The following is a 20613-nucleotide window of genomic DNA, read 5'->3' as shown; positions in this document are numbered from 1 at the left end:
GAAAACTGGTAAGTTTATTTATCTTTCGTAGAGATAAATCGATTTCTCCAATTGCGAAATTCTAGTACCGGTCATATGCGTCCATTTTGGGTAGGTCAACGGCTATTTTATCGCATAACTTTTTGAAGATATTCTTCTTTAGCATCGATTGAGGGTAAAATTGTACATGAACCACGCGCCTGCGCACACTGACAGTATGTAGTTCTGACAGTATGTAGTTCATTGCTAATCTTTTAAGATAGGTATGTATGTATCTGTAACCGTGCAAATAAGTCATTAAAAGAATATATTAGTGGTTTTAGGAAATGTTTTATTTATTATAATTCTTGTGTTTTTGGATTTGTGTTTCCCTGTAGTAAAATAATAAAATATGTAGGCATAACATTTTTACAGTTTGTCGCCGTGTTGTGTAATATCCGAAACTTACGTGTCAATTCAAGTGGCTCGATGGCGTAGTTGGCAGAGCGGTGGGACAGAGAACGGAAGCACACGGAAGGTCGCGGGTTCTAATCTTGGATGATTCATACTTTTTTTTATTTTTCGTTATTTTAATAAAAATTTTTTGAAAGTGGTAGATAAGAAAGTTAGTTCAATTTTTAAATAAAATACAAATAACCTGTTAGTATATTTACTTCGTTTAAATTACCTATATAATAGAAGAATATCTTCTTACGTGCGTACAAAGTACACACACATTCTTTTTTTGTCTTTAATTTTTAAGGATTTTTGACACTTAATGATTAACACATTCGCGGACACGCTGTCATTTTATACACGTATTCTTATGGAGTAAATGACTTCATATGCAGTCATGACCGCGAATGTGTTAAATTATGAGGTATTCTAGTACTACACTAGTACTGTTTTTTTTTGTGAAAATTTTTTTCAATTTTTTTTCAAATTCAAAAACGACATATTTTTAAATCGATTTTTCTAAAAAACGGTGCATCCTACCGACTTAAAAAAAGAGTACCTTTTTGTACTAGAATACCTCACAATTCCTACAAATAGAATAATCTAGTGTCAAAAATGCTTAGAAGTTAAAGACAAAAAAGTTATGCGATAAAATAACCGTTGCCCTACCCAAAACGGGCGCCTATGACTGGTACTAGAAATTCGCAATTGATGAAATCGATTTACCTCTGAAAGGTAAATAAGCGTACCAGTTTTCGTTTTTCTAAATAAAAACGTTCTGAAAATACTTAATAAAAACTAATTCCAAAACGCCATCTTCAAAGAGTTCTAGCTCCCTTAGGAAGCATTTTCGGACTAGGTGAATTGAGTTAAATTGTTTTAAAATGATCTGAAAATTTTCGGTCTTCCTTTGTCGGGAGAGTTTCTGGACATCCTGTATATCCTGATTTTTTATGTTAAATTTAATAGGGTTGTGGAGACTATACAAACATCTATTTGCTGTCTGGATTCTTCCTCTTATCTCTCCCGTGATATCATTATCTGCGGTGATTTTCGCTCTGAGATATTTCTAAGTTTCGACTCTTTCAAAGTATGTGGTATACTCTTCTAAAGTTATCTATTTTTTCTGAATCTGAATCCGGCTTGGTATTCTCCTATGAAATTTTCTACAAAAGGTGTTAGCCTATTTAGCAGGAAGTTCGATAGGATTTGGTAAGCCGCATTAAGCAGTAAGATGCCTCTATAATAAGAGCACTTGTTTTTGTCTCCCTTTTTATAGATGGGGGTACTTTCGTGTAATTTTGTTGGTATGTTTTCTTCGTTCCATATAAGTGTTATTAGTTTGTGTAATTGTCAAAACTAACATTGACACTATGACACCGTCTAGTAGACGGTACATGCTGCTTGAAGTCAAATATTTATATGGCAAATGGTACAATCTATTTTATATTTCGAGAACCCTCGTATACACCTGAGTAATTTATTTAACTACTAATGTAAGTCCTACTACACTTCCAACGCTAGATAAACATCTAAAGAGTAGTTTCATCGGTGGCTATTTAAAATGTTACCTTATTGTAAATCTTTTTTACGAATTTTTTACCAGGTCTCCTCCATTCTCATGGTAATAAGTTAATACGGTGAAACGCTTAATGACTTGTAATATTAAAATACTTTCTCCCCTATTTTAAAAATCACTTTTACTCGAAAATCATCAATCGAGGCTTGTTATCTCTAGTGTAACATTTATGTAGTTAATAAAAACTGATTATAGTTGATGGAATCGACAGATTTTTGATGAAAATGTATTTTGTAATCCTAACAATGAAACTTAGACGTTTCTTAGACGTAGTCTTTTTAGTTGCGTGAAATAAGTAAAAAAATTGAGTACACGTAAATTCATCAGCAATTAACAAAAATGTAATACCCTCGGAGCGGCAATGAAGTAAAAATCATACCTAATTTTTGCAGTTGGGTGCATCTCAGTGCAACTTATTGCATTCGGTGAACAAAATGATGATGACGAAATGAAAATTGTATTACTGAACAAAGAAAATGCATTTCGATGGATTGGATACAAAACCAACGCAAACTTGTTACTCGGGGTTTTTGGGATCGCTGATTACGAATATCATGACGGTGATGGCCTACGACGAGGTAGTTGGGGATCAGAACAGGGAACGTCTAAATCGACGTTGCCTGTTCTGAGCAATTCACGACCAATTACCAAGTTCAATCAAAGATCAATGATTAAGTCTCCACACCCCATAAAAGCAGAGTTGTAGCCAATGAAAAGTATGCTCTTATTCATCAAATTCCAAATCGAATATTTTAACGTAAAATATCCAAAAAATATGCACTTTGTTGGAAAAATCAAAGCTTGTTTTTTTTTCAACAGTTTCTAGCATCAAAAATAACCAAGTTACGCTCAAAATAGAGTTGGTCCCTTTTTTTGTTTCTGAATTCTTTGTTTCTTGAAAATCATTACCACTTTCCAATTTTCTTTAATTATTTATTGTTTATAAGTTTATATGATCTGTAAATTACACCGGTTCCAAGAGTTTTTTTTTTAAATTTGGTTTTAAATGAACAAAATTTTTTTGAAGTTCTGAAAAAAATAAAAAAAATTAACTTAAAAGTATTAGTGTTACGAAAAATCTTGAAGGGTTAAAAAATGTAGATTTTGCTTTTCTGAATATTTTGGATTTTTTCGTTATCCTGTAAGAAAAAAAAAATAGTTGATAAATTAAGCCCTTTAACCGGTGAAACTTACAGATCATACAGTATGATGCAAATGTCTGAAATAAATTCGTTATTTCTGGACTTGTTGTACTTATAATATGTACTTTTAAAGTATGTACAACCATTGTTTGGTTCTGTGGCTAGTTAGCAAGTATATATGAATTCACTGATGATGGACTGATAGGTCCGAAAACGTTCTGAATGAGCCTATTTTATTTAATCCATTGGGATTTTTACAATTTTATTAAAATATACCTTTTACATAGAAGTGGTTTTACTTCATGTTAGAGTTTTTTAACTATATGGTATACAGCCAATCCAGGCAACTATCTGTTTTAGTTTAATCCATTACTTCTTACTTATCCTCTTCGTTCACACTGAAACATAGGGCATCTACTGTCATTCTCCATTTTTGCCGATCTTGTGCTTTTCTCTGACTTCTTTCCAGGTTAGACTGACGTTTTCTGCTTTTTTAATAATTATTTTCATAAACAATACATAGTAAAGTAAATTGTAAAGCGGTAACCATTAATTTCATTTGGGATGCTAATAGGGATGTTCACAAAAAATTATAAAGTCATTTCAAACATGCAAAAATGTTAAGAAACAACCTAGGAATAATTGTCTAAAATTTCAAGAAAATTGAAAAAGCCTTTCTATAAAAAATCTTCTATAAAAAATCTAGCATTATTTTAAATTTCAAGAACGCTTCTCTATTGGCCTGACGTCACTAGTCGTATACCCCAAGTGTGCGCCATTCTCCCAGTGTTGTTATTGTTTACCTGTTTGACGTTTCAGGTCATTTTATTTTGTTCTCTTCTTGTTTTATTAGGGTTAAAGTGGAGTTTTATAGTGAATTTGTTTAGTTTAAAGTGGATAGACTGTTTGTAAGGACATATTTTGGGTGGTACAAAAATTAACAAATAAAATGGAAGAAGGTTTTCAGAAAGCCGATTCGTATAACCTACCGACTGTATTGTAGATGTAACAATGGTGTATGATTTCTTGGCATCTTGTAAAGAAATAAATCAACCACAACTTTATTGAGAGTAGGGTAAAAGCACCAGTTATTGGCCTCTTAAGGAGAGCACGTCGATATATCTATGAAATGTTTTGTCACTGTGGCCTATTATAACTATTTTTAACATCATGGAATTTTATTATTATTTCTACATATTGTAAAATTTTATTATGTTAATCTTTCAGGTCTGAAAATATTTTATATGTGTTCTTTTGTAAACGTGCAAATGAACCAGTTATTGGCCACCCTGATCTAGTTATTGACACCATATGTGTTAGTGATTGGCCATCATTTTTTAAAGTGATATGTCACCAAATAATTCTTAAGTTAAAATAAGTAGATAGGTAGGTGTTTGGGTAAGCAAGGATTTTGTGATGAGTGTGGACACAAAAAAAAAGATACAGTAAAACCTGTCAATAACGGTCACTAAAAATGACAGAACTATTGGCCGATATAACAAGGTGGCCGCTAATACCAGGTTTTGTAGTACACAAATTTTGGTTTGGGGAACTTTGAAACTGACCGGTTTTTACAGGTGGCCGTTAACACAGGTTTTACTGTATGTCAAAGTAAATTTTATTTTTTATTCTTATTTATTTTTTATCTGACAAGATTCGCAAACATATAACTTGATCTGTGTCGCCATAGAATCTTGTTATGCAAGTTACATGATATGTTCTAAGACACATTTGGCATCTAATGCCTTCCTTACACTCTGTAATATTTAGTACACATAGATAACACACACCTTTAGAGACTTTTTAATTTTTAAAATGTGATGGAATGTTTGATACCAAGTTTGTATTTTTAAAACGCGGAAGAACGTTTGATACCAAGTTTCGATTTTCGAAGTGTGAAGGAATATTGATAATAAATTATCAGACAGAATTGTAATTTTTGTTGAGGACTGATTTGTATTATCATCAAATAATTTCCGTTTGGGTACAATTTTTTTCTCAGGGCTTGGAGATTTAGTGTGGGCGAGAAATATTTTTGGAGATAATCTCAAATTCGCTTCGGGTGTAGGTGAATGCTTGAAAATGTCAAGATTATCTTGGTTATATACAGAGCTTGATGATTTTGTGTGAGAATGAAATTCTGGTGTAGAAACTTTGACAAATTCAGGTAGTGGTGGCTCAAAAACCGCAGTATTGTTACTTCTACTTTCCTGGTTTAGAGGAGAAAACACTTTCAATGCTTCTTTTTGTCTTTTCTGGATATTTTTCAATAGGAAAGTGAACTTTTACACCCTTTTTTATTTTCTTTTGATTTTCTTTAATACTTTGTTTTTCCTTTCTTTCAAGTTTCCTCTGTTCCTTTTTACGCTCCTCTTCTACTTTTTTTCCATTTTTTCTTTTTCTATTTTTCTTCTATCTGATGAAGTTAGAACAAATGGAAGCTTTTGAGTTTGCTTTTTTCCTTTTCGTGCTGGAGTATCTGGCCATATTAAAAGTCGCAATAGATTTATTTGTAGCATTTACAGATATATTTTCAGAAATGTTAAGAGATTTCTCGGGTTTTTTGGTTTTTTGATCTTCTTTAACCGTTTTCGTCACACTTGATTCAGCTTCATTTGTATATTCTTCTATTCCTTGCATGTTGAAAATTTCATTCTCGGGTACTATCAAGGTTTCGTTCTCCATTTCAGGAATGTTTACTATTTCAGTATCATCTATTATTACAGGTATATCATCTATATCGAAAATTATTTCACTTGTGTCTAAAAATTCTACTTCTTCTTCTAAAATTTTTTCTTGTTCGTCCTTTGTAGATATTTCTACCGAGGATTTTGCTGTAAATGCTGAAAAGATTTGTTTCAATATTTGGTAATCATCAGATTGAGTTTTACAATTATTTCGACATAGCTGTTTAATTTTGTCATTGCCAACTATTTCACAAAATTGTTTATAAGAAATTGTTTTATTTGGATCAATAAGTGTTGGTAAATCATTGTGCTCATCCAGATTATCTTCAGTTTCAAATTCTTTCCCAAGACATTTTGAATAGTCAAGAGCAGAAGAATTCCAAGGAAATATACCGCATGCCCTAAAACCACTTCTGATAATATCTGGATTTAACATTTCTATAGCAGACTTTAAAACAGAGGCAAACTGTACTTTCGTTAAGACTTTTTGGGGGTTGTCTCTCCTAAACTGAAGCACAGCTTTGTTCCAAAAAGTTTTTAGAGGCTTAAATGCAGCCACATCCGCTGGTTGCAGTAATCTCGTAGCATTAGGATATAAAGCTACTAAAATAATTTTCAAATCTGTACAAAGTTGACTTGTCTGTACAGTTAAATGGGTTTTATGCCCATCAACAAAAAGTATCACCGGACGTGTAATATTATTTCGATCTAAATAAGGGTTAAATATATTTCCAATATATTCATAAAAGTTTTTGTTGTCCATCCAACCATTTTCTGTTAAACCAATACCCCACGAACTTGGCACAGCACTTAATATATCATTTGGCAATCTTTTATGGGGATAAATTATCATAGGAGGTAAAATATTGCCTATTGCAGAAAATGTGAACATAACTGTTAAGTTAACCTTTGGGTTATATTCAATTTCATAGACGTTTCTGGAACCCTTCATAGCCAAAACCTTTTTATTTTTGGGACATAAATAAAAACATGTCTCGTCACCATTAAAGATTCTTGTTGGGTCTTGAAGAACGTCTGAAATTCCTTTTTTATCTAGATAAGATTTTATGTTGTCAAACCATTTGGTAATATCTCTTTGGTTAATGTTTGAACTTGCTGATGTCACTCCCTCTGAAGTCCTTAGCGAAATGTTGGGATTGCGCTTTAGAAATGCTGATAGCCATGTTCTATCTGGTCTATTTTCAACAAATGGATTATCTCTAGGGTTACTCTCTAAAAATGATTTAACGGAGTCCTTAATGTCGTCAACACGAACAGGAAATCCTCTATTTTGACAACGAAAAATCCAGCGTTTCAGTTGTTCCTCTTCATCCTTCGAAAGAAATGGATCTGGTCCATGCGTTATCTTGTTATGAAATTTTTCACTTTTCCGGTAACTTATAGTGGCTCTGGGAATATTAAAAATTCTTGAGGCTTCTCGCTCACTCATACCATTTTTAATTAACTCTAAAGCTTTTTTAACATCGTCTTCGGAATACTTTTTTTTATAACTGTTTTCATTTTTAGATCGTTTTGGCATATTTTCTAAAACAATTTATAATAATTAGTTATTGGCCACACATAAAACACTAGTTATTAACATATGTCAATCACTAGATTCTTACAAAATCTGATGTTTCAGTTATTGGCCATCTAGGCCAATAACTGATACATTGATAATTTCATGCATTAGTAGTTGGCCACCTTAAAATTTACGTTATTTGAATAAATAACGGTAAATTCGTTATGCAATTTGAAGCAGGACATACACTATATTCTCATAAAAACATAAAACATAATGTAGAAAGTGAATTGCAGTATATAATACTTACCGACCAACACAAGTTTCTCTAGGTAAATAACAAAATTTCGGTTGAAAACTAGCGGCACAGAACACTGTCTCGTTCAACATCGAATACTGACTAAAATGTAATGGTTACCTTGAAACTAGATGTGTCATACTCTAGGAGACATGTTGCCAAACTTAAAAAAGTGGTTAGAATTAACAAAATACCAACATTTTCCTAATTCTAATTAAAACATATTAGTAGGCCAATAACTAGCACATGGCCAACAACTGGTGCCTTTACCCTATATTCCATATAATTTTCCATGCCTTCTTTAAGCTAAAAAGATAAATGCTTAATCCTCTACAAAAAAAAAATTAGAGAAAGTTGTATTCCTGCATGGCTACATTGGCTGGTTATTATTTTACCTTGCTTAGGTGTATTAAAAATATTTTTATTCTTCTTCATGTGCCTTAATTGTCCGTTTTAAACGTTGGCTCTCATCATGGCAATTTTAATTTCGTTTGCGGCGTTTCTGAATAACTCGATCGATGTTTGTCCAAAACATTGACGTAAGATTTGTAGTATTGAGTGTCTTTTTCTTCCGGGTCCGCGTTTGCTCTCTATTTTACCTTGCGTTATCAGTTGGAGGATACACGAAATTTGTCATGTCTCATGATATGACCGAGGTATTTAAGATTTCGTTTCTTAATGGTAAATGAGATTTTTTTTTTGTTTTCCCATTCGATGCAATACCTGTACGTTGATGGTGTGGGTGTGGGTCGCCCAGGATATTTTGAGGATACGTGGGTACCCCCACATCCCGAATGCCTCTAGCTTTTTCATTAATGTTTCCGTTATTGTCCAGGCCTCTGCGCCATATAGCAAGACCGGAAATAACATTTTAGCAGCCGTATTTTTAGTGGGAGAGATATGTCGCAATGGATGAAAATATTTCTCATGCATGTTGTTAAATGTTGCTCTGTCCTTTTCAACTCTAGATCGTATTTCGGTTGTTTGAGCTCATTTCGAGTTGACGACTGTTTCAAGTTAAAAAATATTTTTGAACTTAGGTATTATACATTTTCATTTTAACCAATCTTCTCACTAAATTATTAATGATTTTAATATAATATAAAGTCATAGCTATATCCACATGTAGTTATTTCAATGTTTACTTTTACTGTATGTATTATTAGAATCCCGGTTTTAGGAATATCCCAGTTTAAGGAATACAAATTTGAGGTCCCGAAACTTTTTCATTTATTCCTTAAAAGAGAGGCGCAACTTCTTGGTCCAATGCTATTTAAATTCATTATTTTTTTTTCGAATCCTGAGAAAACTAATAAGTCAGTATTTTTGAAAAATGTAAATGCATAAAGAACAATTACATTGTTACCAAGGGCTGAAAATCTCTGGAAAACTTCTATAATGTTCATTTTAATAAGTTACAACGGTAAAAAAAATTATAAAATTTAGTGTGATTTTATATTTCAAATGTTTTATTCAAAAGAAACTTTTTGTAAAAAGAGAAATGTAAAGAGAAGAGAGACGCCTACATGAAGTATAAAACATCAAACACTCCAGAATCCAGAGATACCTATAGAAGAACACGAAATGAAACAAAGCAATTGGTGAGAAGAACAAAAAATGAACACTGGGAACAGTTTACAAAAAGGATGGAAAGCGACTTTTACGGAACACAAAAACAAATATGGAGATTCATAAGAAACCAACGGAAAGAAATGGCAGAATTGAAGGAATACAATAACATACCAGCAAACGAATGGGAAAGATACTTGACGGAACTGTTTAAAGGAAAGGAAAATCATAATCAAAATAATAACCTACCTGAATTAAGACACGAAATTGAAATCAGTTTTCAGGAAGTAGGGGTAGCCATAAATTCACTCAAAAATAGGAAGTCACCAGGACCAGACGGAATAACCAACGAGCTTCTAAAATACGGAGGAGAAAGTATAACCCTAGAGATGACAAAACTTATACAAAAACTAATATTGCACTGCAAGATACCAGACGCATGGAGAAACAGCATAATGATACCAATGTTCAAAAAAGGAGACAAAGAAGACCCCAACAGTTATAGATCTAGGTATAAATCTACTAAACACCGCACTTAAGCTAACCACAAAAGTCCTAACCAACAAAATCAATAAACTAACAACTTTATCAGATGAACAACAAGGATTCAGATCCGGAAGATCCTGCGTAGACGCCGTATTTGTACTGAGACAAATCACAGAAAAGGCCATTGAGTACAATAAACCAGCATATCTATGTTTTATAGACCTGACAAAGGCTTTCGATCGCATCCAAGTCGAAGACAAATATGTAAAAAACCTGCGCACATTGAAATACACTTCGTAAATAAGTATACAAAACTAGTCGTCAATCAAAGACGATACGACTACTGACGTCACAGGCTATAGCCTCGCTGCAAGGAGCCGTTTTTCTAGCCTCCAAGAAAATCGACATTATGAACTCATTTATTTAAAAAAAATATACATTTTTAAACAGTTTTATGATAGCTACGTTTTTATAAACCTTATAATCTATTGCAGCGGTTCTCAAACTTTTTGAGTCATGTACCACCTACAGTTCTTTTTATTATTTTTGGTACCACATATACAGGGTGTAACAAAAAATACAGGTCATAAATTAAATCACATATTCTGGAACCAAAAATAGTTCGATTGAACCTAATTTACCCTAGTACAAATATGCGCACAAAAAAAAGTTACAAAATGAAAATCGATTTTTTCCGATATATCGAACTATTGGAGATTTTTTAATCAAAATGGACATGGAATGACTATGGCAGGAACATCTTAAAAATAAATTACAGTGAAATTTGTGCACCCCATAAAAATTTTATGGGGGTTTTGTTCCCTTAAACCCCCCCAAACTTTTATGTACGTTGCAATTAAATTATTATTGTGGTACCGTTAGTTAAATACAATGTTTTTGAAACTTTTTTGCCTCTTAGTATTTTTTAGATATACCAGTTTTAATCGAGATGCGGCTTCTCTTTTAATATGTTAACATAACAATTTTATGGAGATTTTGTGCCTTTACACCCCCCAAATGTTTGTGTATGTTCCAATTAAACTATTATTGCGGTACCATTAGTTGAAAACAGTGTCTTTAAAAGTTTTTTGCCTCTTCGTATTTTTCCGATAAGGCACCTTATATCGAGATGTGGCTTCTTTTTAAATATGGTTCAAAATATACTTATAAAATCTGTAATTTATAAATAAATTTTCATATTATTATAGGGTCTCTATAATCGTACTTAACAGTATACAAATATGTGGTGGATTTGACAAATATTCAAAATCGATAAAAACTAGTTAGAAAAATTACTAAGAGGCAAAAAAGTTTTAAAAACATTGTGTTTAACTAATGGTGCCACAATGATAATTTAATTGGAACGTACACAAAAGTTTGGGAGGTTTAAAGAAACAAAACCCCCATAAAATTTTTATGAGGCGCAGAATTTTTTTTAAGATTTTCCTGTCATAATAGTGCCACATGTCCGTTTTCAATAAGAAAACTCAATTAGTTTTCGATATATTGGAAAAAATCGATTTTTATTTTGTAACTTCAAAATGCTGTAACTTTTTTTGTGTGCATATTATTGTACTAGGGTAAGTTAGGTTCAATCGAACTATTTTTGGTTCCAGAATATGTGACTTAATTTATGACCTGTATTTTTGTTACACCCTGTATTTTTAGAGTGTACTATGAAGACTTACTAAGTACTACTATTTTAATTTTTTTGTGTTTTGTGTACCACCGCAAGTAATGAATTGTACCACCAGTGGTACATGTACCACACATTGAGAATCGCTGATCTATTGCATTTAACTATATTTAAATATTAGTGAACATCCCTATTAGGGAGTGATTTTTCAGGATATTTTTACGAAAAAAGGCATCAACTTTATTGTGAGTGTAACTTGCCTAGTTTTGATACTATAACCTTTTATTAGAAAAAAAAAACTAAAAATTTTAAGCAGTTTAAAAAAGTTAAAATGTGGTTTCTCCTAAAAGCGCTTCATTGTTTGGTCATTTTACTTAGATACCTACTTTTTATTAGCTAAAACTTTGCTCCTTCTTTTCGCTCTTTTATAAGCTTAATTTTTGATAAAAATATTTTTTTCGATAAAATGCTTACTTTTTGAGTTATTTGTGAAAACCCGTTCAAAAACGTGTTTTTTTGTTGAAAATGAACATTTTTACTCGTAAATAACTCAAAAAGTATTGACTTTGCGAAAAAACTCTGTAGAATAAAACTGGCTTAGAATTAGTCAATTTATATATTTCGGAATTATTTTGATCGTATATTTTTTCATCCGCCGAGAAGTGGTGACTTTCTCCCTTCAAGTAAAATAAGATGCCATCATCGGCATAAGTCCAAAAGTGAAGTTGAGGGTAAAATGAACTCAAATCCACATTTTCACGCCATTCGGTGGTGTCACGGAAAATTACACGGTATCACCGTATCTCATGTTCATATTTTATACTGTTAAAATTTCTCTTTCCATAAATGACATAATAATAGTAAAAAACAATAGGCAATAAAATCCCCATTAGTAAACAAACACTCTGCTGTCTGATACACCACGGAAATGCTGTATACTGTAATGATAAATATTCGCCGTCCCTGTACACAAGGTGATTGTACATTTTGTGAATTGAATATAACATTACTCGAGCCGGCTCTTTCTTCATTCACTCCGGTGCTCTCTAATAGTCAATGTCAATAACAATATTTGCCTCAAATAATAACATTTAAGTGACCTACTAAAGCCAGATTTGACGACCAAAAGGAGAAAGAAGAACGAGTGAGTACCATTATTTATGATTTTAGATTAAGTAAGATTATGCTGTCATTAAATCAAATAAAATACAAATAATTTCTGTAATAATAATTAATGCACTTTCTTGCCTATAATATCTATAAAAATGGAAATTACCTATTCAAAAATACCGTTAGATTATGCGCTTTCATTTTCATTACTGTCTGCATCGGTGCCTCAACATCGTCCAGCTTGGCAATATTTACAATAAATAATATTTATTTTTTTATTTAAATTTTTATTTTTTGGGGTTAAATTTTTTATTTTATTTTTTATACATATTTAAATTTGCATTAAATTGTCATTTTATAACCTTCCGTCAGCCAGCACTTCTATTTTTCACGATCTTACAGTCCTTTCTTTGACATGGATTCGTTGACTTCATTTTTCCATGATCTTTTTGGTTGTCACCTCTTTCTTGTTCCTTTTGGGCTCCATTTTACAACATTGTTTATCCATGTATGTTTTGCCCTGCTGCGTACGTGGCCATGCCGTTTTAGTCTTCTTTTATTTATATACCACAGTGTATCTTTTTCCACTTTAATTCTTCTCCTTATCTCTTCATTTGATATTGTGTCTCTTCTGGTTAGGCCACAGCATCTTCTCCAATATTCCAATTAGGTCGCCAGAGTGGCCCTTTGATTTTTTTGTTTATGATCCAAATTTTTCCTGCTGCATAGTATGTCATGATACTTGGTACCATTGTTTGGTTTAACCTTTCTTTTTGTTTTTTATTTGATGTTTTTATTACAGATTACACTATTAGTACATTCTTTCTCGGTTTTTGCTCTAAATTTGAAAGAACCGCTTGGATTGACATGAAATTTGGCAAACGTATAGCTAACATGTCAAAGAAAAAATGTGATATAGTGCCGATGTGTGCTTTTGTCCTAGGGGTGCGTTTCATCCCATCTCGGGGGTGAAAAAATATATGTCCAAGATAAGTCCCGAAATGGATAAACTAACTAATTTTAAGCAACTTTTGTTCTATACAGTTTTTTCACCAAATCTATACTTTTCGAGTTGTTTGCAAGTGAAAATGTTCATTTTTCAACAAAATAACCACGTTTTTAGACGGTTTTTCGCAAATAACTCAAAACGTAGGCATTTTGTCGAAAAAAATATTGTTAGCAAAACTATAGCCTATAAAAAAGTGAAAAAAAGGTGTAATATTAGGTCTCTATACCTTGCAGAAGCAGAGTTATAGCTAATGAAAAATAGGTTCATATTCGAAAAATTCGAAAAATAATGAAGCATTCTTGGGGAAAAACCTTTTTAAAGTGTTTAAAAAATGCTTTATTTTTGTTTTTATAAAAAAAATTTCTAGCATCAAATGTAACCAAGTTACGCTCAAAATAAAGTTGGTCCCTTTTGTTTTGGCAAAAAAAAAATCAGGAAGATCACCCCCAATTAGCAACATAGCGTCACAAGTTACTTTACTTATGTTGTGTGTATATGATCTGTAAGTTTCATCGATTCAAAGTGCTTATTTTTGAAGAAATTTAGTTTTAAAGTAAAATTTTTTAAAATTTTAATTTTGAACAAAATGCTTTTTTTAATTTAACTTAAAAATTGCTAGAGATACCAAAAATCTTAAACAAGAAAAAAAGTCGGCTTTACTTTTCTGAATATTTTGTATTTTTTTGTTTTTCTGTAAGACAAAATTTGGTTAAGATTCGGTGTTTCTAAATTTGCATACACTCGTGGTAAGTGACTCGTTCAAGCCCTTTTAACTACAGCTCTTTCAAAAATAAGGACTTTGAACCGATGAAACTTACAGATCATATATGGTCAATACATACGCGAGTAAAAAACTTGTGAAGTGGTAACAATTACGTTCATTTGAAATGCTAATTAGGGGGTGATTTTCCCGATTTCTTGCCGAAAAAAGGGACCAACATTATTTTGAGCGTAACTTCTTTACTTTTAACGCTAAATTTTTTTTTAAAAAAAAACAAAAATAAGCATTTTTTAAGCAATAAAATAATAAAAATGAGTTTTGCCCAAAAAAGTGCTTCGTTTTTTGGTTATGGCACGTTAAAATATTCGATTTGGAATTTGACGAATATGAACCTATTTTTCATTAGCTATATAACACTTCTTCTACTAGGTATAGTGACCTAATATATACTCCATGTTTTTCACTTTTTTACGTGCAATATTTTCGATAAGAATTTTTTTTCGACCAAATACTTACTTTTTGAGTTATTTGCGAAAAACCGTCTGAAAACGTGGTTATTTTGTAAAAAAAATAACATATTCACTCGCAAATAACTCGAAAAGTATTAACTTGGTGAAAAAACTTTATAGAACAAAAGTTGCTTGGAATTAGTCATTTTATCCATTTCCGGACTTATTTGGAACATATATTTTTCACACCCAAAAGGGGGTGAAACTCACCCCTAGGGCAAAAGCACACATCGGCACAATATCACTTTTTTTCTTTGACTTGTTAGCTATGAGTATGTCAAATTTAATGTCAATCCAAGCGGTCCTTTAAAATTTAGAAGTTTTGCAATATTTTACCTTTAAAGAACGTATTATATGGAGTTATACAATATTTTGTTAGTTCCAACCTAATTTTTTGTGCATTATCTAATATTCTATATCACAACAAACTGAATACGTCACAGATTCTAGATTTGCTTGACAAATGCCATTAATTTAACATAATTTACTATTTTTGCTTGGAATAAACAACAATTTTACTTCAAAATGAGTTTATTTGACATTTCATAAAATTTATTTACATAAAAGGATTGTCACAAAAACTTAAAACGGTAGGAAATAAATTCAACATTTCAACAACTTGACATTTCGACAACTTGACCTAACAATGAACAAGAAAACAAAGAATTGTATTTTTAAAATATTTTGTGAATGCAAACATTTTTATTTAGGTGAAACATCAAGACCATTACGCGTTAAAATCAGTGAACACTCAACCAGAACCAATCTTATGACAAAAGAGAAAAGAGGAAATTCTCTTTTAGGGCGGAATGCAGAATCCTTTTTCATAACAGTAGCCTCAGTGACAATCTATAATTCCCAGTGACAATCTATAATCTGAGCTTTTTAAAATTTATAAAGCAAACAGACCGATAAACAGTGGCCATTGGCGAATCTATCGTCCCTGCCATTTCCAACTATCGAATGTGAAAAGTGGTACTTTTCAGGAGAGCAAAATAAATCTATTTTAGACACTCCTAAATCAGCGCATTGATAAATAAGAAAATTTTTATATTTTTTGTATGTAATGCTTAATCCTTATTATAGCGGCTTCCCACGATCGGGACACGTGGGAAGTGTATCGTCCGTGGTAGCACAGACGTCTGTGCTGGTCCGTAGTAAGTAGTAACAACGGCTTCCAAGGATCGGCAATTTCGCGGACGGACACAGACCAGCTCGCACCTCGCACCGTGGGAAGTGGTCGTCCGTGGTAGCACAGATACGTCTGTGGTGATCCGTCGAAAATCGGTAAAGGTCAAAGGTGCGTTATGGGCTCGTGCGGACGCTGTCATGATTTTTTAACACGTTAAACGCCAGTTGTATCATTTACATCTACAGATACAAATAACTTTGATCATTTAGGCCACCTGTATCCAAACGGATACAAAGGAATTCTTTCAGTTTGGGCTAGCTGAATTCAAAAGAATTCAGCGTTTGTATTTAATTAACTGGGGAACTTATAGCCCTGGAGATAGTGTCAAATTTGACCGGAGCATTTTAGCATGGCTGTTTTTTCTTTATTATTTAGGTGTTCCAAAGCTTATTAACAAATGATGTGTCAGCTGGCCCAAAACTGGGCCTTTTAGGCAAAAAAAGATAAACCGGATGTTCCGGACCATTTTGAGTGGGAGGATAACGCAAATATTATTATTTGAGTTATTTTCAAGCAATTTCTGCTAAAAATCTGAGTCACCTCTCAACGTCCATCTCAAAACAGATGCGCCCTGGACTATTACTCAAATATCAGTAAAATAACCTAAGGAAATACAGCTTTAGATTTAATTCAATTCAGGGAACACCACCATCAGTTGACATGCTTCTTATTTTTAGAGTCATCAGAACTGTCTGTGGTGTACCTGAGTTTACACCACGGTTTTCAAAAATATTGTTCTGTGATCTGAGTAGGTTGTTGCACTTTACTTTTTGAGGTTGTTCTGAAGCTATTTTCTTGTGGCATTTTTTCAATTAACTAGCAATTCTCAAAAAGTAATTAACTAGTTTTCATCATTTTTTTAGTAAAACTGTGGCTTATTTCCCATCAAAACTAGTTAATTACTTTTTGAGAATTGCTACAAAGGTCGATTGCAGCCACTGTCTGGGAATTTTAGCAGTCTGATAAATTAGATTAAATAGTGCAACTCATTACATCAATAACACTTTCATCGATGACTTTTAATAATTCGATGGGCACATCATCTGGTCTAGTTGATTTACTCTTATTTGTGTTTGTAATGGCATAGACGACTTCTTCTCGAAATATTGGTGGTTCGGTATCCTCGGTGGTTTCTAATAATAGTTCTTCTCATTCGTCATTGCATAGTTGTTGGATATAATTGGTCCAGTGGCACAATCACCTCTTTAGGTCAGTAATAATATCTCCTGTATCATTTTTAACAGTGATTATTAATATTAATTAATAATAATTATCGCACAAATATCTAGGCTTTATAATAAGATGTTATGTCTATGTGCTATATTATCCCATTTAAAATGATTTTACAAAATAATGCCCATCCTTCATCACTAAATTAGTATGAAAACTGTATAGGTGCCTTAATTCAGTTACACAACACTTAATTAATTTATGTTTTATGATCCACACTGTATAATCCCCAATATTACTAGCAAAATTTAATCACAGGATATGGACACATTTAAGTCTACTTTTGTACCTTTTTTTGGAAATAATAACAACACCTTTGTTATGAAAATCTAACCGATACATATTTATATCAATTATATGATAATAGTTTTTGCGAATAAAAAATCCACGCATGAATTGAAATCATTAACTACCTGTAGACCATTTTAAGCTTTTATAATAAAAGTAATTGTGCAATTATACAGCTCGTATAGCGTATATTTTATAGAAAGGGTATATTTTAAAAAAATACATAAATGTTATATTATAGTCCAGGAACCGAAGCTTTTCACCTCGCAATTTTTAGAGAATGAATCGATTTGCTTGAAAATTTAAAAATAAGTAGTAGATAGTCCAAGGATCAAAATGCCACCCCATCTCGGGGGTGGAAATTTTTTATTATATTTTGACTGCAAAAGTTGATAAAAACATTAATTTTAAGCAAAAAATATTCTATACATTTTTTTTGGTAAAATTAATAGTTTTCGATTTATTCGGTATCGAATGTGTTAGTTTTATATCGAAAATATCAATGTTTTTCGATATCATACTCATTTATGATTCACTCAATTTATGTCGTAAAAAAATGATTTCAAACCAAATTCTTGGGAATTAAATAACCTGCAATTTCATATTTAAACATTTTTTCGTATCTCCGATGCTAATCTTTCTATTCTGAAGAAAATGGCATTTTCTACCAAACTACAAAAATTCGTTATCCGCTTTTAACGATAGTTTTTTTAAAACTAATCATTCTAAGAAAGTCAAGTTCTGGAATCTATTAATTATTTCTGCATAAATAAAGAAGAATAAATAAGGCCAATGACTAAAAACACCGCTACCTTACATTATTATGCTTCCAATTGGATTTCTCCTTTCTTTAAAAAAAATATTGATTTTTTTTAACCTTTACCTTTTTTATTTTCTATCCTAGAAAGGTTTTCAAAAAATAATTTTGTAGCTTTTTATAAGATCTATAAGGCTATTAATATTAAATACTTTTAAAACGCTCAGTCGCAAAAATAGGTGACTTTGAAGGGTTGGTAAAGGTGGTTTTGGCATGTTATTACAAGTTTTAATTGTCAATAGCTCACTCAATTTTTGCTGTAAACATTTTTTTTCCAACCATGTCCTTGGGAATTAAACAACCTACAATTTTATATTTAAATATTTTTTCGTATCTCTGATGCTAATCTTTTTATTGTGAAGATAAAAGCATTTTTACCAAACTATAAAAATTCGTTATTCGCTTTTAACTCAATTTTTTTAAAACTAATCATTACAAGCCGGGCAAACCTCTAGAACCTATTAATAATACATAAATAAAGAAGACCAAATAAGGTCAATGACTAATTTTAATTAGGGTGGTGAGTAGGGGGAAGTTTCCGATCACTTTTTAACTGAAAAAAATAGGGACTGACAGTCTTTTTATTATAAGTCACTTAATTTTTGAGCTAGAGACTACTTTTTTATTTCAGGAGATAGATATTTTTAAATACTTTACTTCTTCTTCTTCTTCTTTCTCGAAACTCCTTATGCCCCTCAGGGGCGTCGGAGGTTTTATTCATCTTCTATCCATCTCTTCCATTTCTTGCGGTCCTTTGCTAACTCTTTCATTTGTTGATGTGTTTTTCCTTTTTCCTGTCCAATTTCTATAATCTGATCGATCCATCTCTTCCTTGGCCTCCCTTTTCTTCTTTTACCATATCTTTTCGATTCCATCACCTGCTTTGGTAGTCTTCCCTGGTCCATTCTGTTAATGTGTCCATACCATTTTAATTTTCTTTTTTGTATCTTGGTTATTATCGATTCCTGTTTCAGTCTTTGTCTAATATCTTCATTTCTTATTCTGTCCAATTTCGTTTTTCCTGTTATTTTTCTTAGCTGCTTCATCTCCGCTGCGTTTATTGTACTGTCTATTTTTGCATTATTTACCCATGTCTCACTTGCATACATTAAAGTTGGCAGAGAGATTGCGTTGTATACCTTCAGTTTTATTTCTTTATCTATTTCTTCCTTTCCAAATATTGTTTTATTTAGTGCATAGTAGATCTTATTTGCTTTTTTCGCTCTGTATGAGATTTCTTGATCTATCTTTCCATCCTCTGATATTATTACTCCAAGGTATTCAAACGTCGAGACTGTTTCTATTATTTCGTTTTTGCACCTAAATATCGTTTGGTTTATTTCTTCCCTTTTCTTTTGGGTTACTAAATACTTTACTAAAAAACTAAATTAGTTTAAACAAGTTATCCTCTAAAAATGCATAGTTTTCCTGTCTTTTGACTTTGAAACTACAATATTTAGCATTTGACGAAGAAGAGCTAACATTTAATAAAGTATACTATTGGTCTTAAAGAAAATAAAAAGAAAACGGTTTCGTTTATTTTTTTTAAAGGTACATTTTTGTTAAGTAAAGTTCTTTTGATAAAAGAAAACTTTTTGAGTTATTAGCAGAAAACTGATTAAAAACGATTTTTTTGATATAAAACTAAGACTTTCGATAGCGAATAAATCGAAAACTATTAATTTTATCAAAAAAATGTATAGAACGTTTTTTGCTTAAAATGACCGTTTTTACCAAATTTTGCGATCAAAATAAAATGCAAAATTTCCACCCCGACATGGGGTGGCAACCACCCCCATGGTAAAAGCGCCTTTCGGTCTCATATAGATTTTGATCCTTGACCTAGCCACTACTTGTTCTCGTATTTTCAAGCAAATCGATCTATTCTGTAAAAATTGCGAGGTTTTGTCCTAGCTCCATTACTTGGACTAATATCAGTTTTAATTCAAATTTAACATTAAACATGTAATGCCTAAGCGTCTCCCACTCGGTTTTCTTTAGCCATCCTCTCCTATTCTTTCCAAGAACTCGCAGATAAACAGTCTTTTTAAATGGGCATTTTTTTTAAATTTTTTTATTAGGCAATGACCGTCTCCACGTTGAATATTACTTAAGCATCTTAACCTACGCTCTCTCATTTTGGCATCAATAGGTGCTACCCCTAGACTTCGCATGATATAATCGTTCCTTGTCATTTTTTGTCACGTCACTCATCCAAGTAAGCATTCTCATTTCCACCACATGCATTCGTTCTTCCCATTTTTTTAACTGCCCAACGTTCAGTTCCGTACATCACAGCTGGCAGGTGGCTGTTTTATAGAATTTTTACTTTAGCTTCATTTCAATTTTTTTTCACAAAACACCACTTGCTTCATTCCACTTCCACTTCCAGTTTACCAACTGC

The 20613-nt window shown here is 32.0% G+C and overlaps 1 protein-coding gene across 2 annotated transcripts in view; it reads left to right on the top strand.

Annotated features, from left to right (window-relative positions):
• The first annotated feature begins 12326 nt into the window (after positions 1-12326).
• Positions 12327-20613, top strand: part of LOC126887422 (aquaporin AQPAe.a-like) — a 214594-nt gene continuing 206307 nt past the window's right edge. Inside the window, exon 1 of one of the 2 annotated variants that reach the window (XM_050654937.1) lies at positions 12327-12477. The gene's annotated coding sequence lies outside the window, so the exon portion shown is untranslated. Of the gene's footprint in view, positions 12478-16953; positions 17084-20613 lie in introns of those variants that run through there. The other variant, XM_050654939.1, reaches the window with a different exon arrangement.

The sequence above is a fragment of the Diabrotica virgifera genome, chromosome 6, assembly GCF_917563875.1.
Source record: "Diabrotica virgifera virgifera chromosome 6, PGI_DIABVI_V3a".
NCBI classification, from domain to species: Eukaryota; Metazoa; Arthropoda; class Insecta; order Coleoptera; family Chrysomelidae; genus Diabrotica; species Diabrotica virgifera.
This window is presented reverse-complemented; position numbering and strand designations above follow the sequence as displayed.